The sequence below is a fragment of the Aquila chrysaetos genome, chromosome 9 (genome assembly GCF_900496995.4).
Source record: "Aquila chrysaetos chrysaetos chromosome 9, bAquChr1.4, whole genome shotgun sequence".
Taxonomy (NCBI): Eukaryota; Metazoa; Chordata; class Aves; order Accipitriformes; family Accipitridae; genus Aquila; species Aquila chrysaetos.
In genome coordinates this window covers 724,369-750,233 of record NC_044012.1, presented here as the reverse complement: position 1 = coordinate 750,233, position 25,865 = coordinate 724,369, and the positions used below count along the sequence as shown (strand labels likewise).

The 25,865-nt window shown below is 44.1% G+C and overlaps 1 protein-coding gene across 1 annotated transcript in view; it reads left to right on the top strand.

The window, feature by feature from the left end:
* ZFHX3 (zinc finger homeobox 3) overlaps window positions 1–25,865 on the top strand; it is a 549,811-nt gene that overhangs the window by 254,606 nt on the left and 269,340 nt on the right. Inside the window, exon 3 of the mRNA XM_041125823.1 lies at window positions 19,740–19,853. The gene's annotated coding sequence lies outside the window, so the exon portion shown is untranslated. The remainder of the gene's footprint in view (window positions 1–19,739; window positions 19,854–25,865) is intronic.

Here is a 25,865-nt window from a genome sequence, read left to right as displayed (position 1 = left end):
TCAAGAGCTTACAACCAGTTTGCTATTAGATTAACATGACCCATCCTTTCAATCTAGGATGCCAGGATACTAGGATGCTTAGGTGTAATTGATTCTGCCTGTGGGTAGAAAGATCAATTTAGTGACTTTCTGAGGTCCTTTTCAGACCTGTTTTCTATTATTCTAATGATAGAAATTCTAATCATAGATTTCTGGGATCTGTTAGTGAGCCTGATACAGATATAGCTTGAAAAGTTTTAGCTGAACACCTCTTTCCCCAATGAAAATTCAGGAGACCTGGGAGAAATTGTGTCCATCTTGAGTTACACATTTCTTTGAATAAAAAAACAAATTGCAATTCCATAATTCCCAGTTTTAACATCGACTACCGTATGAAAAAATCTAGACTCTTACCTAAGTGTGAATGGAAGAGAGTTGTATGGCTACATCAGATGTGGGAATAGCAATAGTACCTGGGCTGAGCAAATGCTTTTTGCGTGTTCCTGCTATGGGTCCCTCAGCCAGTTCTGTTCAGTGCCTCTGATATTTCTCCTGGGTTTTTATTACCATTGTACAAATAGCGTGCTTTAGCATTTTTTCTAGCTCTCTTCTCCCTCTCTACCCCCCCAGTGAACTGCAAAGCTCTAAATATAGGTCACCTCAGGCAATTAGGGAAGAGTTGCTGTTTTTGAAAGATATTCAGCAGGCAGGAAGCCCAGTTTCCAAATGAGTTATCAGGTGATATGATGTTTGGCCTCAGCCAGAGTGATTGACAGGGGGCCTGCATGTTCACAGATACATTATTTAAACATGGTGAGATATAAGAGATCTTCTGCACTAATTACTTCGAAGGCTGTATTAATCACAAGACACTTTAATACTCAATCAATACTTGCATTTGTCAATGACCTTGTAAATCTCCTCCACTTTAACTCTGCTGTGTGGCAAAAGCAGTTGCTCAACATCTTTGGGTGTCTTGTTTTGTACTACTATTGCTCAGTAATATATATTTAACAAAGTTTCAATTCCAGTGTTTAAAGTTCAATTTCAAAGGTGGAAGTAGGAAGAGGACAGATGTTAAGGCAACCTGGTAGCTGTATTCTAACTACAGTGTCATCATTTTTTATGTGAATGGAGAAGCACATATGCTGAAGGGGACATTTCATATGGCATCAATATATTCTGACTTCACTTGAAGACTGGACAATGGTGACTTAATGGTAGAACAGTGAGGTCTTTAACATACTTTATGTTATAACTGGCATGTGCATATTAATATGAAGATACTGGAGTGCTTGTCCTAATATCTTTTAGATGTAAGGGATGTGAAACTCGGTAATTTCATCAGAGTAAAGGAAGAAAGTAAAATAATGTCTTCAAATTAAGATAAGATTGCACTGCAGCCCAGACAGTATTCAGAAGTGGAAAAGAGTCATTATTTTGGTTTTATATAAGTCACTGAGCTAGAAGAGGGAAACTGAGAGGAAAAAAACTGTGCACTGTGAACTCCTGTCTAGTTGGAACTGTTTATATTTTTATAGAGTTTTTCCAGCTGTTATACTGCTGTTTAAGCAGATATTTCTCATATTCCAAATTGAATTCTACAACTAATAATATTTTACCTGCATTTTGGAGTCCTAAGGGTAGTTTACTCCATTGTATATATGTGGTAACCAGAAAGTAAAGCCTGGATTCCTCAAACAGGTCACAGAGTCACAGAATCACTGAGGTTGGAAGGCACCTCTGGAGATTGCCTCATCCAGCCAGTAAGTCCATATCTGTCTTGCACTGGGGAGCCCAGAACTGGACCCAGTACTCCAGATGTGGCCTCACCAGTGCTGAGTAGAGGGGAAGGATCAACTCCCTCCACCCGCTGGCAATGTTCCTCCCAATGCAGCCCAGGATGCTGCTGGCTGCCTTTGCCATGAGGGCACATGGCTGGGTTGTGGTCACCGTGATGTCCATGGGGAAGCCCAGGTCCTTCTTGCAGGTCAGCCCCTGGCGTGTGCTGGTGCCTGGGGTTGCTCCTCCCCAGGTGCAGGACTGAGCTTTTCCCTTTGTTGAATTTCAAGATTCCTGTTAGCCCCTTTGAGGTCCCTCTGTATGGCAGCACAACCCTCTTGTGTGTCAACTACTCCTCCCGCTTTTGTATCATCTACAGAGACTTGCTGAAGGTGTGCTCCGTCTGTGCATGTCCAGCTCATTAATGAAGCTCTTAAACACCATTGGCCCCACTACTGACCCCTGGGGTGCACTGCACGCTATTTTTCAGCAATCCAAATGAACATTACAAGATTTTCATGCCAATTGCAATTTCTTTTTTCATGGGATTCCTGTTGGTAATTGTTACAGCATTCTTTCTTTTGCACTCTAGCCCTGATATCAGATCTGCAGTGCAAGATTTGCAAATACTTAGACCACTTCATTAGTCTTTCTGTATGACCTTTTTCTCTGTAGTAAGAAAGGTTTTTTCATTAAAAAAACTCTCTTTCTTTATTGGGGTCAGTACTACATTTCCCCATCTGTGGCACAGCGGTTTGGGATGGCACGCATGCCCACGTACTTGTGTCTTCCAGTTCTACATGCATTATGCTCTTTATAGCAATTTTATCTTTATGCTCCTTTCTGTGGAATCCTCCTGCAGAAGGTCTTATCGGCAGTGCACAAAAATTACCTTCTTCCTATTCCAAATTGCCCCTGCCTGTAGTCACTGCTGTCATCTCTGAAGCTGCTCAGCTGCAGAGAGAGGTGAGTTTAGTGCTTTCCCTCTGCTCTCAGGCCATTTTTCCTATGCTTCTTTTTTATTATTTTATTTTATTTGTGGTCCCTGTCATTCTGCCGGGGCAAAGGGGTAAAGAGATTTGACACTAAGTGCGGGGAAATGCTGTATCTGGAATCTATCTTCCAGACGGCAAAAGAATAAAAATTCATGGCAGGACAGCCGCTGCTGACACGTTCCCAAAGACATATTGCAGGTAGCATTATTTATTGTGGCACGGAGTTCATAGAAGTGCTACCTCAAAGCACCCTGAGAGATCCTAAAAAGCCCATCTCCCATCAGGTACGGCAGATTTATGGCGGCTGCCGGCGGAGGGGGTCAGGCAGCGCAGCGCAGGAGGCAGCTCCTCGCGGGAAGCCTGGCTGCTCTCCTAACGGATGCGGCGCGGGGCGATTGGCTCAAAGGAGGGCTTGAGCCTGTAATGTTGACCATAAAATTGCAGTGACACGCTGCCTTAGATAAGGAGCGCTGGAGGGAGGGGACAGGGTGGTTTCTGGGAGCAGAAGCACTGGGGGCGAGCACATGCGCTCATATTTTAGGTTAATGCGGGAGAAGGAGCGGTGGGGGTTGGGGATGGGGACAGATTGATGGTCTCACGAGGGAGCGATGCACTCCCTGTGCTGGAGGCTGATCTCAGCCCGCAGCAATGCGCCACAGCCGAGCCACACCGATCTGACCTCACTTTGTCCAAGACAGGGAAGGGAGAAGCTGTCCCACTCGCAGCCCTGGGCAGGTGGCTAATGGGCTCGCCAGTGGCCACGTTAAAATACCGCGGTCCCGCCGTGCTGCCCCGCTAGCCAACCTAAAAGCAAAAGGCCTGCAGGGTAAGGGTGGGATGATAGCACAGCTTCTGCCACAGATTCTGGGGCAAAAGAGCAGGTTCATGTGAATCGGCCTCCCTGGACATACAATATTCACGTGTGTTTGGCTGTATAAATCTGACCACTACTGCAGGCAAGCTCCTCGTTCATGGATCACATTTGCAGTCACAGGCAGGGCAGGCATGTGCCTCATCTGCTTCCACCACGCCTATTGTTACGTCCTTTTCTGCAAATAATTGGTTAGCACATTCAAAATTACTAGATTTTCCTAAAATGGAGCAAGTCTGAAGCAGCTCTGAAGCTTTGAGCTGAGGTTCAGAGCTCGTTCTCCGACAGTCCTGCATGACCAGGCAACAGGGTACAGACCTGCTCTAGGTCATGGATTTAAACTTCAGTTATGGTAAATAAATTTTAGTATTAGTGGACCAGAAAGCATTCTGAAATGCAGAGGGAGGCTGTGTGAGCGTCTTTGGCAGTATGTGGTTCCACATCATCTTTAGGTTCAGTTGTTGGACATCAGGAGAGATGAATGCGACTAGTTGGGGGAAATGAAATAATAGAAGCATTCAGGTCGTAAATGGGGCTTATTTTCAGGAAGATATGTATAAGAGGGCATCTTGCTAATCTTCTATTGTGCTGTAACTGTTCAGCTCCTATATTGAGAAGTACTGACACCATTTTTCCCCCTGTGTTAATTTACTTGAAAAAAACCAGAAAGCTAAATAAAAAAAGAAATAGTCCTTTATAGAGGCTTGTGATTGAAAATTACCTTGAGGCATTTTTCTGCATATTACTTGAACTTCATCTGCTCTTCTACACCTCTGTTGTCTTATTGCTCTTCTCTCACTGTGGGTGAAATTTGGATTGTAAAGAGCTCATCTGCTTTCACAGAATGACATTGCAAGTCCCACGGACAATCAATGATGCTTCCTGGGCAGTGAAGCAAACTGTGACTCTGTGATTGTGTGGGCTCTAGGAGCGAGTTTGAGAGCATTTATTCACTTGGTGTTCCCAGAAACCTTATGCTGGGCTGTAAACTTCAGAAATGTTGGAAACTTCAGAGGTCATTAAAGACCTCTCTCAAACTATGCAAATATGTTACCAGTCCCTCATTAAACCTCGAATGCCTTCTGAGCATTGCTTCCCCCTTCCTCTTCTCTGTAGTCCCTGTTTTCTCACCTGTGGCAATTTAAAGACAAAGAAAAACTCACGTCTGCAGCTTTTGGAGTCCTAACACAGCAACCAAAACAATAAAAGCGAGAGCAATAGGGAGCAACAAGTCCTCAGCTCATAAAACCACAGAAAATTATATGATGTTAGCTTAAGCTAAAAATGACTTTGCTATTTGAGTGCTTGTCTTAACTCTGCCTCTGCCCATCAAAAATAGATGGTTCTTGCAGAGTTCCCAGATCAAAGAGGATTTGGATTTCTTAAGACAGAGGTACTTGTTAGCAGTGACACAGGATCCCATATCTCTCGTTATTAGAGGTTTGTGGGGCCTCCTTTGGCTACAGTATGAACCGAGCAGTTTTCCACGTCTTCTACCTCTACTTTCACACTGTGATGAACCTGGTTCACAGTTAAAAGATTCAGCACTCGCCTTTGCATCTCACCCACGCCACCTGCCTTTCCTGGCATTTGTTGCTGTTGGGGTTGCTCCCCTTCAAGCTCCAGAGCCGAAACACATCGGCCAGCTGCAACGGAGGTCTGGAAAACACCGGTGGCTGTGCAGCGCTCAGCGTGACGGCGTGGACCGGGGCGGTCCCCCTGCCTGCTGCCTTGCAGTGCCTCCCCAGTGTGCCACAGTGGGCGCGCTGAGGCCGGCTCCTGCCCCCGCTGATGCCGAAGGGGAGGATGCTATAAGCGTGTGTTTCCACCGCCTGCTTTTCTTCCAGGCCAGCTGGAGGTTATCAAGGCCAAAGGCTGCTTTCCAGCTTCATAAACCTCTTGCGTTATTCGGAGTCATGATTCTCCTATTCAACCGTCTGTGCTTTTCCTTGGGACGGCTAATCCCTCAGCGTGACTAGTGGAAGCTGCGGTATTGATTTCTGTCTCTCTCTAAACCTCAGTTGTGTTCAACGCTTGTTAGACATTTGAAGGAATATCCATTGGGCTCCGGGGGCAGTGGGGGAGCGGAGCAGTCAGCTGCACCGGGAGTCGTTTGCCTCAGGTTTGGGGGCAAGCCGACGGGAAGGACTAGAAGGTGTCGGGAAGGGGGCAGGTGGGATCTCTAGTCCTTGGTAAAACTCTTGGAAGATTTAAACTAGCACGACACTGCCGGCTCGCTCTCTAATAATTGCTAAAGTATAATTTTTAGGTATTTGGCTCAGAGGATTTGATGGTCCTTCTGAGGACATGCCAGGGTCCTCTGAGAAAGGAGACTGTGTGTAGTGCAGTGGATGCATTTCTCAAGCTACACACATATGCAGGTGCAGGTGAAGTGGGACCCAGTGTAGTGGGCTTTTTCTTCAATTTACCCCCTGTAAGTTGCAAGAAGCCTCTGAATTCAAGGGCCCCTGTTGGTAGGACATACGTGGCTCTCTGGAAACATGTTTGGGCTGGATCTGCTGGATTTCCAGTCTTCGGGGTCTGTCATCCTACCCGCTGTCGCACTCTGCCGCGTACCCCATTCCTGTACTGACCCGGGCTCCAAAGAGCTCCTTTATGTGGGGGGAGCCTTGGATGATTAGGCAGGGTTATGCGGACACTGGAATTGAAGCTTAAAGCCTGGATGAGAGGGCTGAAAGAGGCAAAAAGAAGGATTTAGCATATTTTTAATTAAAATAACAAGCTGGGACCTGTCACTACATAGATTCCTTTGTATCCTGAGTTCCTTTCCCTCTTTTCATCTTTGACTTTTTAGATTAGGCACTCTCAGAGTAGGGATCACATTTTCTTCTGATCTGGAAAATGCCTGGCATACTTTGAGGGCTAGCATTGTCTATACAATAATGAAAAAAAAAAACCAGAATTGCAGTCTCATTGCTGTCTTACTCCTATCTGCCATCGTCGTGAGGTATTTAGCACTTAAAATAATTGCACCTAGCACTTACATTATACTTTTGGTTGTTCATAAATTAATCCTCCTGCCACTTCTGAGATCAAAATTGGTATGTCCGTTTTATGAATTAGGAACAGAGACACAGAGATGTTAACTTTTTCACCCAAAGAAATGGAAGGAATTGGTGGTAGCCACTGTATTATGGTAGGCTGTGTAAACACAAACCTCATCACTGTTTGAGCATCTTACAGTAGTGAATTAAGAAAAATGACTAATGTGTCATGTACTTTATTTATGTTAAATTAGAAATTAGTAGATTAAGTCAGATTTTGTTCTATTAAACACGCACAGGCTGGTCTAAAGTGAGCCTATCAATCAAAATGATGATGATTGTATCACATGATTTAAAATTTGTTCTAACAGTGGCACAACCCAGAAAAAATAGATTTTTTTTTTAAGTGAAGCTTGATCCTCCATCCATGTAATTTAGCATAAAACCTAGAAAAGAAGCAAAGTAAACTGAAGTAATTGCAAAATACAAATTTTAATAGATCTAATACTCTGGGGGATCTCTGTCAGGGGAGTTGAATTTGGATTTGTTTGTACAGATGAGTCTAAATGACACTTGAGCCCTGGTACAGGGCTGTTCCACAAGCTCTGTCTGTTGTGAGAGGTATTTTCTGTTACAGTACAGACTGGTAGAAGTTGATATATTGATGGAGCCTGAAGAAGGTTTCCTAAGGAGTAACCTTCTACTTTCTCATTTTCCCTTTCTTCCTTTCTCTCACTCAACAGTCTCATGTTTTGTGTGTTACTGGCTTTACTTGGTTACCAGCTCACCCACTACGTATATAGCCTGTTGTATATAGGAACTTCTTCCTTGTCTCCAAAGAGAGCAGCATGCTGTGGTCTCCAGGCTCAACAGGCCGGGTGAAAGAAGGAAACAAAAGTCTGTTGCTTGGACCTTTACCATTAATTTAGATTTTCCCGTTTGTTACATAGGTACACGAGGTAACTCCTGAGTTGTTCTGGAAGTTGCACTCATCATGGCTAATGTTATTTTCCTGCCCTGATTTCACCTTTCTGGAGCACCAAGCCAGGGCTCCATAGGGCCCCTCGTTTTCTCCTCACATTTTCATTGGGCCAAATTCAGCCTTACGTGTTAGTGGGTGCCACTCTATAAAAGATGCTGCATCTGTTTATGTGCCTTACCTTGGCCTTAAGAGTTTACCCTTTCCCAGATTCATCAAGGTGGGAATCAAAATATCTGCTATGGCTATAGCTGGTGGAAAAAAACCCGATGCCCAGCCAAACAAGATTCAGCAAACATGACTTAGTTTTTAATGTAATTTTTCTTTCCTTTAACTACTTGTGACTAGTTACAAATTTATTAATCCATTTTCATGTTCCCTGGATGTAATTCACAGCATTTTTGACACCCAGATGTGTACCGTGTATCTGTGCGAGCACCGCCAATGTTTCTTTCTGATCACAGCACTCTTCTGCATTATATTCTATAGCAGATGGCTTGGCCAGACTATCCTGGGTTTTCTTTTCTGAAGCTTTCAGGTACTAATAGTTTTGCCACTAAATACCTCTGATTAAAGATTTTGTTCTATTTTAATATTTGTCAAGCACTAACAATCACTGGGTGTTGCTTTTAATTGTAACATCTGCTCCAGCTGTAGAGGAATAAAAATAGCCCCAGCCTTATGCATAGGTCAAATGGGTTGGCTACTTTTTCCTTCGAGTCCAGGCAACTTATTTCTCCAAAGCTGTTGGTCTAAGCCAGCATTTTTATTCCGGAGATGAAAGGTGAGTGCCAGGTTGCTGGGCTGCCTAGCCTCTCCATCTCCTTTCCCCATTAGCAACTGGGACCAGAGCACACAAGTGTAACAGGCTGAGCATGCCTTTGCAGCACCACCTAAAATCACATGTTTGATTTGCTCGCTTTGATGGCATGTTCACAGTCATCTTGCCACGACTCTGATCTTCTCTAGCCGCATGGCCCTTTAAATACCCCGTTTCAAATAGGAAGGAGAAAGCGATCTGGTGGAGCTCTTCCCGTCCTTAGGATCTCGCTCTTATTAAGGCTTTCCCTTGCTTATATCTATTACTTTTTTCCTTTCTGAAGGAGTCAGCTTGATTCAGTACTTTTGGGACTCAGTGACATTAATGTATCTGTTTTATGTAACATGGAGTCATTATTAACAGAATCCTAGATCATAAAAAAGGTATAACGAGAGACAAGGAGGGTTTTTCCCCTTGAAGATAATAGCAGTCATGCTGGAGAGGAGGAGGGCAGGGGTCAGGGAGCCGCTGCCTGATTGGGCGCTCAGGCGCCGCATTGACATTTCTGCAGTTTCATCAGAAAGTCTAAATAATCCATGTGAAAACTGAGGGTTATTTACAGAAGATATATACGCACTGCATGAGCCGGCGAGATACCGAAGACATAATCTTGGCTCTTGGTGCCTGCTTTTGTACCGCGATACCCCTGCTGCTGCTGCTGTTGATGTAAGGACATAGACGGTCCGTCAGCCAATTCACACGGCTGTGCGGGAAGCTGAAGCCATGGGTGGACAAAACACAAGAATTGGAGAATCTTACAATAAGAGCAATAAATGACTTCAGAGGGAAGGAGGGAGAAACAGTTAGGCAGGTAGCCAGTGTTCGTTAGTTTAGCGCTGCTCTAGGAAGGAGTGAGGGGCAAGGTGAGGTAACCTTATCTTAAGATATGCATGTGCTGCAGGCTTCCTCTGGGAGGAGTTTAAGGTCTTCTTATTGCAGAGTGCTGCTCCCCTCTGCCACCCCACCCTCTGTCCCAACTCTGACTCATTCCTTGACAAAATCTTTTTATTTTCTGTGTTTCCAGCATGCACTGCCCCTAAGCCAGGGGAAGAGATTGGAATGGAGATTTTAGTTTGCGGAGGGCTCTAACCCAGAGACCTTGCAATGAGAAGGAGCTCAAGTAGGAATGGAGGCTTTGATAGTCTTTTAAAGCTGTCCCCAAGTGCCATCCATTGGGATTGTCCAGTACTTCTGCTTGCTTTCTTCCTGCCAACCTTCTGTGCCAGAGAAATTACCAGTCAGTTCATCTATTTCTGATTGGCATTTAATACTTTTTTCTGTCTTCAGTTTTTAAACTGGTACTTATTTACAGGTAGCTGAAATGCCTAATGTGCTTTTTAGGTCTCTGTTTTAATATTTTTGCATTTGTTAGTAAATTGGTTTTGTTTTATATAAATTGACATGTGAGTATTTGGGGAGGGGGAGGACTTGGGATCTTTTCTCTAAGGTTTTATTAAAGAATCACACACTCTTATAATCATATAAAAGAAATAGCAATTAGACTGTGCACAGCATGACAGCTCCTTTTCACCCCTGTTTCAGCAACACATTTACTGATCTATTGTAATGTGCAATGCGAGGTGGTTTGTGTATTCCAGCGCAGTGACAGCACAGCCCCCAGCAGCGACAGCTCCTTCTCCTGTGCCGAACCCACCACCTGAAACGGTGCGACACAGGCGGACACAAGGAGTCTGCACAGCCAGATACGCACTCAGGGCTTGGTGGGCTGACATCCCTGCCCAGAGGTCCAGCGAGGACATGTGAGATTTTTCATAGCATGCCGTGAACCAGTTCTAGAGTTCAAACTAATGTGGGGCCAAAATCTGGAGGTATTCCCCATCTTGGAAGTCTGCAGACTTCAAGAGCCACTCAAAGAGCAGATGCTCACAGGTAAAGTGTCGAGTTGGTTACTATATTAGGGACCCCAAACCCAAGTACATCCTGCTTTCTTGACTTCGACAGACTGAATTTTACTATTAAATAAATGTCGAATAAAACAAACCTCTTGGCTACTTCTTTAGTTATGTGTCTATTCCACTGAAGGTGTGACAGCTGAAGTCTTCTGACTTTTGTCCTCTTCTGTACACTTAAGAGTTCTCTTTTATATCTATCTATCTATCTATCTATCTATATCTATATATCTGTTTTCTTCATTCTGTTCCTGAAAGGAACATAGTCATGAGCACAGGAGCTTGCCCTCATCTTGGGGGCATGTTGGGAAGACTGGTATCAGGACACATGTCAGGAAACCACCTTCCTTGCTGGTTCCTGACATTTTACTGCTGGCTGAGATCTTAGAGTGGTGCCTGTGCTTCCTCCCTTCCTTCTCAGCAGTTTTCCTTGCGAGGGAAAGTGTAATGAATTGATCTTCTGCACGTTTGCAGAAACTGGATTTATGACAAAGGAAGAAGGAAGAGCCATTTCCACGAAGCTAAACTTACCATAGGAACCATAACGAAATGATGTTTGGCTTTTGAGTTCAGTGGTCAGGCTGGGGCATCAGCCTGGTGCTTTGAGGTGCCGCACTCTGGCTTTGGGTGCAGAAATGGTTGTAGGGTCAGAGGTGATGTGAAATAATAAAGCTGTCATGGCCAGGAGTTGAGCTCCGTAAGTCTCAGATTTGACACAATTATGTATAGATTATTAAAACTAATGTAGTTCCTATTTTCATTTGTATTCTGGTTTCCAACACTTCGTGCTTTTCACCACAACTGTGAGCATTAGAAATGCTTTTTAAACTGAAGGCTGAGCTTCTTACATTATTAGGTGAGCCTGCAAGCAGGGGCTTTAAGGAAGCCACAAGTACCGTGAGACAAAACCTCTCCAACAAAATCTTGAGTTGTCAACACTAGATTTGGGCAACTTGGTAGAAAACCCATGTTTGAAAACCAAGCTTTAGGCCTCAAACCGAACACTTAGCTGAGTTTGCAAAAGAGTAAGTTGATTCTCTGAAGCAAAGCACATTCAGAGCCATGTGACATTTTAGTTATAAACCCTTCTTTCAATTTGCTTTGAGATTAAACTTGGCCACAAGGTCACAGCCTAGGGGGAAATTTTGGAACAATTTTCAAAGCAGTTAATTTGGACATTTTTCAACTATTTAAATGCAAATACAAATGAATAAATAATTTATGCATTGCTTTAACTGAAAAATATTTTAGTTTAAGAATACACAAATTGTCCGACAATTAGTATGGCTTGTCTACAGAGCAGCTGGCAGTTTGGAAAAGCAACTTATAAACCTGGGAAAGGGGCCACTTAGCACTCTGTACCTTCTCAGTTGTGTTTACCTTCGTATCTGTTGCTTTGACTGGGCTGTTACAGAGTGAATGAAACTGTGACAGTACAGTAATATGCACTTTAAAAAAAGATTATAGAACATATTACAAAGTTATTTAAAAATCATTATTATACTGTAATAAAGTTAAATGATATGTTTATGTAAGGCTTTAATTCCTGAAGAATTCAAAACTGTGGAGCCAGATGTATCAGCAGGCTAACGTGACAAAATGATGTTAACTTTAAGAGACGTGTGTGTGTTTATACCAGACAGGGCTTTGGCAAAATGTGTGCAACGTTATAAATCCGCGGTGATCTAACACCCATCTGCGGAAAGCTCCTTCCAGGCAGATGGAGAGATGGGGTCTGAGGGAAGGGAGTCCCTCCTCGTGCGGGCACCGAGGGCTGGGCAGGGCAGTGCCCCACCGTCGAAATCCCATCGCAGCGGGGTACAATGCTGTGTGTGTGCGCGTCGTGTATGCTAAGGTTTAGTTTTTCCTCACGTGAGTATTGTGAATTTGGATATGCATCATATTTGTAAATAAGAAGCTAACGGCCAGCTATACTTCTATTACCACAACTTAACGTGAAGGGAAAGTTCTCCACAAAAAGTGGGTGGAAAGCAGATCACCTCTCCCTGCATAACCATGGGTACAAAGTCTCACGCAGTGACCCAGGCCATACAAGGGAATAATTTATTTTCAGAAAAAATATTTAAAAGTTTGCAAAGCGACATTAAATTGACAGAAGGTTGAACAAAAGCAAAGGTATTTTAGAAAAATTAGAAAAATGAAAATGTTGTCTCTGTTTTGTTTAAAAAGGTTCTCTTTCGAAACAGAACTTTTTAAAACAAACCCCACAGCCTGAAATTAAATATTTTGCTTGCATCAAACAAAATATTCTTATCAACCAACAATATTTTTTAGTTTTGTTTCAGGAATATAAATGTTTCCATTGAATATGAAACTTCTTTCAGGCTCCAGTTTTTTTGATCAGTCATCAAACCAGAACTAAACAGTCATTTAATCTCTCTGTATCCAAATCTGACGGGGTTGTACAAAGGCTCACATGGGTCAGTGTGACCCAGTGCTGGGTTGTCGCGTGTAACTGTGAGTTTCCTGCCTTTTGTCCAGTTGTACCATTCTCTGGACACTGTCACCTCTGGCTGGTTTCGCTGCTTAATGCTGCAGCAAGATTGGGCTCCTTTTCCTTTAGCTATTAATGGCCACAATGAGGCTATTGGTCCTTTCAATTACGCTGCAGTGAATCCCTTAATCTCTTTAAGTAGCTCCCCTGTTCTCATCTCATCATGCTCATTACCTCATGTAGCATCTATATCCCAATCCTAATCTGGAGTTGAGAGTAAAGAGGTTGTTGTGGGTTTTTTTTCTACTTTTATTCTACTTGGGTTTGTTGTATATGTGTCGTGGTTTAACCCCAGCTGGTAACTAAGCACCATGCAGCCGCTCACTCACTTCTCCCCTGCCTGCAGTGGGATGGGGGAGAGAATTGGGGGGGAAAAAAAAAAAAAAAAAAAAGTAAAACTCATGGGTTGAGATAAGAACAGTTTATTAGAACAGAAAGGAAAAAACTAATAATGATAATAGTAACAATAATAAAATGACAATAATAATGATAAAAGAATTGGAATATACAAAACAAGTGATGCACAATGTAATTGCTCACCACTCACCGACCGATGCCCAGTTAGTTCCCGAGCAGCGATCCACCCAGGCCATCTTCCCCCAGTATATATACTGGACATGATGTCACCTGGTTTGGAATACCCCTTTGGCCAGTTTGGGTCAGCTGTTCTGGCTGTGTCCCCTCCCAACTCCTTGTGTCCCTCCGGCCTTCTTGCTGGGTGGGCGTGAGAAGCTGAAAAATCCTTGACTTGGTATAAACACTATTTAGCAACAACTGAAAACATCAGTGTGTTATCAACATTCTTCTCATACTGAACCCAAAACATAACACTATACCAGCTACTAGAAAGAAAATTAACTCTATCTCAGCTGAAACCAGGACAATATGTAAGGAAACAAAAAAAGAAGCAATGTTGGTGACACTCTGTAAGTTTGTGAACGTGCTTGCTTTCTTTGGTACTGACAAGCTGTGCAGAAGGACATCAGAGCCCTGTGAGACGCATTATCCTGGCAAGGAGCACTGGCTCCTCCTGTCATGGGCTTCCCGAGTAACTGGGGAGAAGTCACTTTTCCTCCTTGGTCTGCGCTCCTCCTTGTAAGCGATAGAGTCTGTGGCAATAGAGGTTATATTACCTTGGACTTGCTCAAAGTAGCAGTGGCCTAAAGCAGGCAGCTACGTGCTTTGTTGGACTGGGGACACGGGCTTTTCTGGCAGCACCTGCTGGTCACCCTCAACCAAACCACAGCACTGGCTCTTGCAGCTAGGGCCCGTGCAGATAACCCACAGCTGTCCTAGAGCACGGGAAGGAAAACATAGGCTAACTGATTTAAAACAGTGGTGCCGGAATCCTAACAAGATTATTTAACTTTTAAGGAGGGCGGGAAAACATTTTTTCATGCATTTTTATTGATCTTCAATATTGTACAAAACCTAGCCATGTAAAGCAATAACACGGAAAAAGATACAATCATTGAAAAACAATTACAGATCAAATGCCCAGTTCTGGAAGTTGAATGCACACCCAGCCTGCTCTCTGTAGCTCAGGCTCCATTAGCTATGCACACTAAGGAATAAAAACCAGGATTTAAAACTTAATAATGAGATATCCTGCTGCAATGCTGTACTGGTGGCTTTCCTCCCTGAGGTGTCACAGCATCTCTTTCCCTTCGGCAGTCAGTTGCTGTCTGTCAGTCCATCCTCTTTCCAAGCCATCAGAGTGCTGTCACGAAGCAGAGCAGGATGCGACCCAGAGGAGCCCCCCCGATCAGAGCGTGCCGTTTGGGAGAGGACTCCAGCAAGCAGAGCAGTGTACTTGTACCTGGCTGTGTCCTGGCGTGCCTCAGCCTTTACACGGAGGATCTGTGTCTCTTCCACAGTTCCTCACAAAGCAATCCCAGCACTCGATAAAAAGACTTCATTTGCTGTGTGGAGCGAGGCTGTGCACTGAAATCGATGGCACTTCTATGTCTGTGTGTCGGTTACATGGGGACACGGGTCCAGTCATGTGTATGCCTACCTACATAAGCGATGGAGTGTAAAAAACAAAACAAAACAAAAATCCCTCTGGGATTGCTAAAGTATTATCGTCGTTTTGCCAATTACATAATATAGTTCATAATTTGTAAATAGGAATCAACCTCCAATTAAGAAAATAAGTCAAACTGCATTTTGCGAAGCATTATTCTGTCTTTTTGAACAGTTTGCTCTGGTACTGCTAACCTGACAAATTCAGTAATTCACAACATCCTCCATGTAATCAGCGTGAATTACTGAGGTTTTACAGTAGCCTGTCTATACAGGTTACAATGGTGTCGGATGCTACAGACAGGCCAGTTTTAGGAGAGCTAAGTGTCCTTCAAAAGCCAAACTGCTGAGTCTGTGTCAGATGCTGGCCATCACCAAGCACATGGGAATCACCACCCAAAAATGTTAGGAACGTCACCGGCTTAACGGATGGAATTTGTGGATGGCGTTTTGGCCTTCATCGTGGCATCCCCAGCTCGTACAAGAGCAATGTTCAAATGACAACTGAAGAAAAGAAGAAGGCAAGGAGCGTGTTTTCCTCACCCAGCGTGGCTGGTTCTGCAGGGGGACACGCAGCCCCTGCAGCACCAGGGCACGGGGGCGAGCGGGTCGCTGGGGGACCCTCCCTCCCTCCAGCGGCTGCTCCTTTGCACGGGGAGAGGATGGTTCCACTGGGAGCTGCCCATGTACAGGAGTGGCTGCTGGATAGCAGAGTCCATGGGACACAGGGTATTAATGGAACCAATTATTTTTTCTCTGTTTTCATCTCAGGTTTTCAGAAGGACGTTGCATGTGGTCAGACAAGTGCCATCTGGGCACAGCCGTGCCCTGAGAATATTTGGTTTGATTGTAGCCGTCCAGACACACGAAGCGGGGTGGGACGGTTGGTACAGAGATCAGTTGGGTGCTTTGTCCTGGCTCGTAACTCTGCGACTCGTTTACAGTGCGGGGAGGGAGGGGATGCGCTCCCTGCTCCGTTCCTGCAGCGTGTGCGCAGCGCCCTGCGCCAGCTTCGCAGCACTGATGCAGCTCTGGGTTTTCAGCGCTTGGAGATAGTGGATTTTTCTAAATTTGCTAGTTAGCCATGACGGATCAGGGAGTGCAGCACCAATCCCTCGCCTTGCTGCTCATTCACACGCACAGGCATCCTTTAGGCCAAACCGCGCGGCCTCTGCACCCTCCAGTGCCTCCACGGGTATTTCTGACAAAAAAGGAGAGTCCTCCAGCCCTCTCTTTTGAAACAAAAGCTTAATGAAAGGGTAGGCATGTCCCCGTCTCGGCGGCGGCCGGCTGTAATTCTTGGCGGGGTGTGACATGCCCATCCTCCTGAATTAGCGCGGGGCACGAGGAATTTAGCACGGTGCTAATTGCGATCACACGAAAACAAGCAGCCTCAGTATGTGGGCATGCGGCAGGACAAAACGAGCGCACGCGCCTTTCAGAGCAGTGCCCCGCAGCGCTGCCCGACAGCCCCGCACAAAGGCAGGGAAGGGTGCTGCCCGCATTGCTGCCCCGGGTGGGCAGGCGTCTGGGCAACCGCCCAGACGCTCCCCCTCGCCCCTGCGCCCCGGCTCTTCGCCACGCGCTTTGTTTCTGTGCCGGCGAGGAGGTCTCCGGTTTAATTTAGTGTAGGCATTGTCGGATGCTCTTTATTTGCCGTAGAGTAACTCAGCTGCTGTAAAATCGAGGCAGCTGCTGAAGGAGAAAGCTCCCTGTCAGTCGCAGCCGGGCAAAAGGGATTCCCGTGTCAATCCCGAGCACCCGGAGAGGAATGGACGAGACCAGGCAGAGGGACGAGCCTCCTCGCCACCAGAGCCCCCTTTCTGGAACAAGATAATTTGGGGGCAGGGGTCAGAGCTGTTCCTCTCCTTCTGCCCCCACGCCGTCCCACCGGCTGCGGGAGGCGAGCGGGAGCCCCAGCAGTTCAGCCGCGAGCGCGTCTCCCGCAGAGCCTGGGTGCTGGAGGAGGCGCAGCCTCCACCTCCCCTCGCCCCTCGCGGCAGAGCCAGGGGACGTGGCCTCTGCCCGCCGGGCTGGCACCGGGAGTGGGGCAGCAAGCCACGCCGGCCTCCGCGCCCGGTGCCATTCACAGGCGCGCTCCTGGGCAGGGGGAGAGCAAGAGCAGCAACCCTTTCCTGTCGGAGTGTAGCCCAGAATGGCAAAAGGGATTTCTTCCACCTCGCAATCAGGTTTGGGGATGATTCCCCAAGGTGGCTGGTGTTTGCTCCCCATTCTCCCAAAACCGAGAGGGATTTCTCCCATCCATGGCAGAGCCTTCAAGAAAAAAAAAAAAAAAAAAAAAAAATTTCTTCCTTCGTCTAATCTGTCAGTGGATGGAGTCATGTATTCTCCTGTAACAAACCTGGTAGCAGCAATAGAACTGTTGTCTCAGCTCCAGTACCACTGCAGAGGCTGGGGGAATCTATCCTCAAAATACCTTCCAAAGTCCAAGTAATTAATCCTGTTGTATGGCCAAAATGAGAAGCTTTAGCTTTCTGTGTCTCTGCTCTTCCTCTAAGGATTCCCCAAGGATGCAGGATGCTATTCCATGTGAAGAAAAAAAAAAGCAGACTTGGGACTTAGCTTTTCCTCTCCCACGAGTCCAAATGGCACTGGTTGTTCCCCTAGCCAAGCCATTTACTAAAGCAAGAAAGTATCTGCCTTTAAAAAAAAGCAGATTTAAAATGCCTGGTTAAAACGGGGATCCACTTCAACCAGGGACATGCACTTGAATCTTATCTCCTAGTCACTGAACTCCATGTGGTTTTTCAGGAACTCTTCTCAGTTTTAAACTTGACTTCACTGAAAAACTCTGCGTGTTAACGTCATTATCTGTGTGTCACTTTACTATCTCCTCTTTCCAGGTTATTTATGAGTACGCTGAAGCAGCGCAGAATTTCTGCTCCCATCCCTTGCTAACGTTGTGTTTGTACGCTTTTTTCCCTATCTTTTTATTGGGAATTCACAGGAAGATTAATCCTCCTTACTCCATGACAGTTTAGTTTCCTTAAGAACCTTTAGTGAGGGATGTTCTAGAAAAGCTTTTGGAAAATCTGATTCCGCTATATCAGACCAAATCTCCTGTATTAGCAGGGCTGTTTCCTCCATCAGACAACTCAGATCTATATGTATAAACTCTTCTCTTGGCTTTGAGACTCCTCCCCAAGACACCATGTTTACTCATCTCTGCTAATTCAGACTGGTCCGACAGTTTTCTACCATTTTGCGTGTTCTAGAAATCTGACATTCTGGTCTCTAATTCCCATGATCGCTCCTAAAGCCTGTTTTAAAGATTTGTCACCTTCCGATCCTCTGACACAAAGGAAGAAAGAAAGTTCAGCTATTTCATATTGGAGCTCTTTTAAAACTCTTGAGGGAGTACTGTCTGCCTCTGGCGATTTGTTGCTCTGGCGTATGAACCTTCCTGACCTCCTCCATAGTGAACATCAGTGCAAAGAATTAATTTAATTTTGCTGCTGTGTCCTTATCTTTCTTAATTCCTCCCTTTATGTCTTGATCATCTATCAGCTGAGCTAGGTGACTGACAGGTTTCCTGCTTTTGTGTTCGAAAAGTTTTTATTAGCTTTCATAACTCTTAACAATTGTTCTTTGGGACCTGTTTTGGCTTGCCTTATCGTGGTTTTGCATTTAGCTTGCTAGATTTATGTCCTTTTCTATTTTCATTGTTTGGAAACAACTTCCATTTTTCTGAAAGTATCTTTTTTATTTCAAATAGCTTCCTTTTTCTGTTGTTTATGTTTCAAGCTTTGAATCCGTGCCATTTTAGCCTTTCACCTGTCGTGTCTCACACACGTTCGTGTCCCATAGTTGTGTCGTGCACCACTCACTTTCAGGCTAAAGTTCCCTAAGTCAGGGTGGGAAGGAGGCATCATCATCTCTGCCCGTGACCTGGATTTGCAGACTGGCAGGTTGCAGTCTTGGCTGCAGAGCGACCCCGTAATGATATAACAATCAGCTGGCCAGGATTTCTCTCCCAAGCCCATGCTAGAGTTCTGTGTGCTTTTTCTCCCTGTCAGATGCAATCCAAGACCAAGGCTGGTATTCAAGTAGTCAGACAAGACTCTTGCCAAGAAAGAAAATGGTAAAATGCATTCAAGTGTAGAATGTAGACAGAGGAGTAACGAACTGGGGAGAGGCAAACATTATTTCACTAGGCTTCTGTAATTCCTATTCATAAATTCCTGACAGCTGTAGAGGTGTGACTGTAACAAGAACCACCACCGGAATGGAAGAGTTCCCATCCTGGAGACCTCCTGACATTGGTTGCATCACACATCCATTTGGATGCCAAGCTGTGCCCGGAAAGTGATGCTTTTCTTTGGGAAGCAGAAGGCTTCTCATGAATCCAACTGTTTCTCCTAACTCTTCATTGTGTTTGTTTTCCTTCCTTATACATCTACTCCCCTGCTTGTTACGTGAGAAACAGTACTGAACTGCAGTGGTTAAAACAGAAAAATAAGACCGCAGAACTTCCATCTTTGCTAATGGACGAGTCAGAGTCTATGGTACAGATAAACTTGTAGGTTTTCCATTGGCAAGGCCATCTAAATGTCGGTGATACAGTCTTTTCTATATTAAGCCAGGAAGCTGGAAAGTGCACTGGAAAGTGCAGCTGTCTGTTTTGTTGAATGCAAAATGTACCTATCATATAAAGATGCTACAGGTCGGCTTTCAGTTGCAGGAGAAGTAGAATGGTTGGGAATGTTGACTGAGTTGGAGCTGAACACAGATAAAAAATATTAACAACTCCATGCTGTAAACAAACTTCTGGTTCTTTTGCTGCATTATTCCAAATTCTTCAGGATTCTTTATATACTTCATGTTCTTTCATTTGCAGGCATTGATCTGGAGAGTTTGTACCAACAACTTCTGGTCTGAATAGGAACCATCTCCCCTGCTCCACTTGTTGGCATTGAATCTTGTGACATCAGCTCCGCATTTCCATACTGAGGTAGGGAGATCTTCTATGACCTAATTTTCTTAAGCCTTGTAGAAGTGATTTTTGTGTTGGTAGCCCTCCTGGGATGTGTAATGTAAATAACATGGATTAAAAGAGATGTGATTACATGTAATACAACCATGCTGTTCTCAGGCAGAGATTTGAAAGTTCTTTGTGTCACTTACCCTCTGCCTTTCTGGTGAACAGCAGTGTTTGCTTGCTCTTTCTTCTAATGGCTCTATGGTTTTTTTTATAAATGCCATCTGCATGAAGTATTTCTTAGCACCTGGCTTGCTGGTCAGTAATGTTGGCTCATCTTATTTTCAATGCAGTAAGATGAATGAAAAGGTGTTTTTTGAACAAGACAATCCATAGATTTTTTTTATTTTTTTTTTCCCTCCCCCAGATGTCTGCAAGCTAATACCTTGTCAGGCTATAGTTCTTTGTGGGCTGGTGAGGAACCATCAGGGCTCTGTTATTTAATTATTTATGTTGACCCTAACTGTTAGTTTCTGTCATTAAATAACAGGCCAAATGATTAGTGCCCTTGGCTTAATCTTCTTAGCAGGAAAACTGTCCCTTGAATTTCTGTCATAGTCAAACGGGGATAAGGAACGAAGAGAAAATAACGAGACTCCTGGCCTGTTTCAGTTTGTATGTGAATTGTTGAAAGTAAATCATATTCGGATGGTCTGTTTCAATTCTTAGATATTCAGTTTCCCAAAACTATGGTAAATGATGTGCTGGCAGAAAAAACATCTTCCTGAATGCGGGAAAAAATATCCCCTCTCTTCCTACTAGTCTCTTCACTATTAGATTTGGCACTGAAAAAGTACCTGTTGTCCAAATGTAGTAATTTCATTCAGAATTAATTTTTATGTAACTAGAATTCACTGAGTCTCTGTAAAGTACCTAGTTTTAATATATCTGTATATCTTGAGCCATTATAAAGTCATTCATAATATCTGGGATACTCTGTAATATCAAACTAACCTTGTGTAATATCGATAGCAATAGAAAGATTAATGGTAGACTTCAAAAAATACTCATCAGTATCCTCTATCTAGATGAAAAAATGAGAAGTGTAAGTCTGGAGTTAGATTTTTTCCTGTATTTGCTTTTGAGTTTTTTTTTATCCTTTAAGGAAGCTTTCTCTCTTGCTTTCTTCATATGTTTTTATCTGAAGTATTTTGTTTACAATGTGAGTGCACACTTCAATTTCTTGAGAATCATCAGACATAAATTAAATGGAAACCTTGGGAAATTCTGTTATGGGCGAAGACATTCATTCTCTTTGTGCTCTTAATATCTCAGAGGATCCTGAGGAAAGCATCTACTTTTTCCCATTTAATCAGGAAACTTTTCAGGCCTTGGTATACTTTGGGGGGGAGGGATGCATGTTGTTCTTCAGATGTTGTAAACTGAATCCAAAGATTTGGGTGAGGAATATTAACGCTGAAATCCCACCTTCCCTGAGGTCAATATTCTTGACTTTGGTCTGAGAATGAGAGGGAAAGATGGGAAAGGTAAGAGAGGTAGAAGAGAAAGGAAGATAAAGGAGGCTGAAATGGAGAAATTTTGAAACATTTTGGAGAGAGAACACGTGCGGTTGATTGTGACTTTTCCCACTCTATTATGTTTTGACTAATTTTGTTTTAATGTAAATTGTAAGTATTCTTTAAAGACATCCAACATCTACAAATGGAATCCATTTTGGGACCAATCTGTTTACTGTTTTAATTAAAGACTGTGGCAGAAAAAGTAGCAGTATGCTCAGGAAATCCCCCAACCTCACAACTTCATTAGCTTGGCCGTAGAGTGGGAAGATGGGACTATGAGAAAGTGAAACAAACCCAAACCAAACAGACACTGGTATATGGGTGAAACAACTTTGTGGATGGTTGGCTTGAGCATCTTAGTTAATTTAAACTGCAGGTTTAACTCTATTGAAGAGGCAAGTGTACATGGCGAAAAGCAAGCCGTACGGGATTAGTAGGGAAATACTTCACACAAGTGGAAATAAGATAGAAGCCTGTTTAGTTTATAGTACCTAGGTATGCACAAACAGCACTAAGCAAGCAGGTAGCTGTGCCCGTGGTTTTACTGATAATCACAATATTATTATATTTAATTTATTTGTAGGACAAACGTGTAGAAGTTGTATAGTTGCTAGAATCCAGGGTACATATCCGTTTTCACTGTATCCACTGTTTTTTAGCTTTCTCTTAATTGTTAGAAACTTTCATTTTCAAGCAGTGATTTTCCTCCTGAGATGAGTTTTCAGTTTAAGCAAAACTGTGCTGTATTTCAGGATAACGATGCAGGAGTACAAATTTCTGTTACTAAGAAATAGTTCTAAGCTACATAAGCACTGAACAGTTAGACTAAAGTTTGGCAAGGAGAAAGCCTTAAGAGGAAAATAGTACTTCTAAATGTCCATGTGAAAACTGGCATTTGTTTAGCAGAATTGTAACTTTTAAAAATTGTACAGCTGGTACAATTTTATTTTACTAAAGGGCAAGATACTGTAAGGCTCACTTGCCTCCAGAAGAGACCCAAATCTTTAACCAGCTGCAGGAAGGAAAATCAACAATTTTGGTTCTGTGAAGACCGAGTAGTGTCAGTAGAATACAGCTCCGTTACCTTCTCTTGTAAAAAGGAACGTTCTTCTCCATGCTAGTCTTAGTTTTCCCTTTGGATCTAGAATAGACTTGGTTATTAAACTGAAGGCTTTGATTTCAACCTCGCGTGGTGAGGAAAATGCCATTGTTCATATTGCTGCTATAGTTGTCATAGATTTTATTATAGGATATTACTATAATGACCTGTTTATTGGCTAACTGCTCTTCAGTAAGTGCGAAGAAAGCGGAGAAAGTATGACCAACACTGTATTTCAGAGTACAAGGGGCATTTGTTAATAACACCCAGAACTCTCATTTTCTGAAGCTGGCAAGTCACATCCTTTCATATCACTGGGATTTCTTTTTAACACCTGCTGGAACAAACAAGGAGTAACAGAGCCTGCCTTCAAAGATTCCAGGTCAGAGGAGAAGCTTGATAGGAATATTCTTGTTTTCCAGGGCACTACATCAGCCCACTGAAGTTCCTATCAGATCCTGCACTCTAAATCCTCTGTATTGCTGCCGTGGCACCGGCCCGGCTGCACTTAAAGCACGTGGTGTGGACGCACCCGGGGAAAATCACAGGGCACAGCGTCCCCCCGTCCAGAGGGAGGACAGGGGCTGGTTGGCAGCCGAGTTCGCCTCTGCCAGGCTGGTTTGGTTTGTGGCCATGGGAGCTGCTACATCCAGAGACATTCATGCTTCCATATCAGAGGGCAAATAACATTTGCACTGCAGCTTTCTCCTTCAGGGAGACAGGCTTATTTTGCAATCAGGCAGTGGAGCACATGCTCTGAATTGCAGGTTTTACTGACAGCAAAGAAAAGGCTGGAAAATCCTTGTTTGTTTCTGGGGTTGGCAGGTACTGCCTAAAGTCTGTTCTGTTCATTGAGGAGGTGAGAAACATCCTTAATTACTGATGAACATCTCAACTAAGAGATTCCCCCCCCCAAAGCTATAGCCTTTCTATTTGCTAAGATTTTTCCAGGTTTGTTCTTCAGTTTCAGTATGTCTTGATCTTCTAGCATAAGAGTGTAACATATTTTTAGTAACTTTCCTCTATTTTATTTCAAGAGTGAAAAAGCAGTGGGAATGTATTTGTAGTTCATTACCTGGGTGATATGCTGGCATATATGATAGACAGTTCTCGTGTGATTTCCCAAAATACTTTTTTTTTTTTTTTTTGACTGGCACAAGGCTCTTTCAGAAGCTACTGTGAAAATACGGTTTTATTTCAGTGGCTCCAAAACCCTCTGGTCCCACATCATAAATAGCCCAGCTGTGGTCAGTAGGAATCCCTAGCAAGCAGCAAACATTTCACCACTATTTGCAGTGTTTACAATTTAAAGTTTAATGGTAAGGACTGGTTGTAGTCTAGGATAAATTTGGAAGATTCTTAATGGTTTCAGGTTGTTTATCGAATTGTGAAGGTAGATTAAACTATACTGATTAAGATTATCCAGCATGTCCTTACCATGTATAAATTAGAGAGGTTTCCGTAAACGTTAGCCAATTTGCTTGTTGTTTTCCTTACTGGAAGATGTGGATGTATGGCAGGTGTTGAAATGCATGAGAGATTTTCTTCCAATTTCTTCAACAGATAAAATCTTTTAAGTTATCTATCTTTAAAACATTTAAGCTATAGGTTCTCAGCTGGAGTAAATCAGCTGGAATTAGTGGAGATACCTCACTGGACACACACAGAGCCCAAGAGCCTTTGCTCCTATCACCCAGCCTGCAGTAAGAGTAGAGGACAAAATGACAATGGGGGCTGAAACACATTTTCCTTTTCCCCTGCTAACATTCCTGCTTCCCAGAAGTTTGTGACAGTGACACACATTCAGGGATGCTGCTGCATTCAGGCTGCTGCACTTGGACGTGAGCAGCAGGGCGAGTACCCCCGGGCTGTGCAGGCAGGCTCTGTCCCTGGGTTTGACCTCCCAGACTTGCACACTCAGACTGCACGGGGGGCTTTGGGGCTGATCACATATTCCTCCTCTCCACATTCGTATTTGCCTAAAAATCCAGGATATCAGCCTGACAAATATGTAAGCTATGCCTCTCTGATATTTAAAGCCCCCACACAACACTTAAAAATAAAAATCATACACCACAGATTATTTCAAGTTTTCCCTTATTTGATAGATCCTGATAAAAAGGCCATGCTTGGATTAAATCTTTTTATTCTCCACAACCATATGACAGTTTAGGGGACGTTAACTTTCGTGAAATAATTTGTTTAAGAAATAACACAGGAGATGAAGACATCTGAACCGCCTGCCGCACCAGGTCTAGCATCCCTGCTGCTGGCCAGGCTGTGTGCTGAAGCTGCCGGGCATGGAGGCAGCGCCTCGTCCCCGGTGTCACCTGCAGCACACACGGACGGCGTGCCCTCCCTTCGGGGGCTGCCCTTGCTCTTCAGCTGCAGGACCACTGCTGCTGTTTCAGAACAGGAGGAATGATGTGAATGAACTCAAATGATTTGAAAAGTTCATGTTTACAGGCACAGAAACTTTTTTTCTCATTAAAGCCCGTCTAGTAGCAGCAGTAGTAATTACGATATTAACAGCAGCCAGAGCAGGAACAATGACGACTTCTCTTTTTGGCCGGTTGCTGGCATTTCTTTGAGGCTCTGTAAAGACAATGCTACAACATCCTTACGCAGACCACTGGCTTTGTAGCAACTGTCTCCTTGGAGCCTTGGCACAGGAAAGGACATGCATGTGTCCAGGCATTTTCTAGGCTGCAGGATTTTCTTCTCTTCTGGTCCCAGCGCTGAGAGACCCCTCCTTTCAGCCTGAGCACTGTTTCAATAGATCATTTGTTTTCATTATAGGTTTTTGCATCTCTGCCTTTCATTCTTGTTAATGAATTTCTAGGGTCTGATTGGAAAACAAAAGCTAAATACAAACATAAAAAGTGATCTGACAAAGGACACGGTTAAGCGTCTGGCAGGCTCTGCCGCGCCGGCTGTAGCGAGGAGATGGCCATTTGCTGATTGCCGGGGGTTGACACGACTTGGTTAGTATGCTAATCTAGTCCTCTGCGTTTAACATTCAGCTCAGGTCTGAGCAGGCTCGGCAGAGCCCCGGCGCAGGGGAAGGGGTGTCTGCCTGGCAGCACGGACCGCGCGCTGCATCCATGACAGACATACCCCAACATCGTGCCTGCTCCTGCCATGCGCTCGCTCCCCCTCTTGCGCACCCCCTCTCCCCCTCCCGCCCTCCCTGGCGCACGCACACATACATACCATCCGAAAAGCTTTCTGCAAATGCTGAAAAACATGAAATGTGGAAAAGCCATGTATGATTGGCTTGTTTCTCTGCCTCCGCGTCCCCAAAGATTCCCACTTTAATAGACCATGTGTTTCTGCTGCTGGAGAAGCCCAGAGTGTAACGTGCCA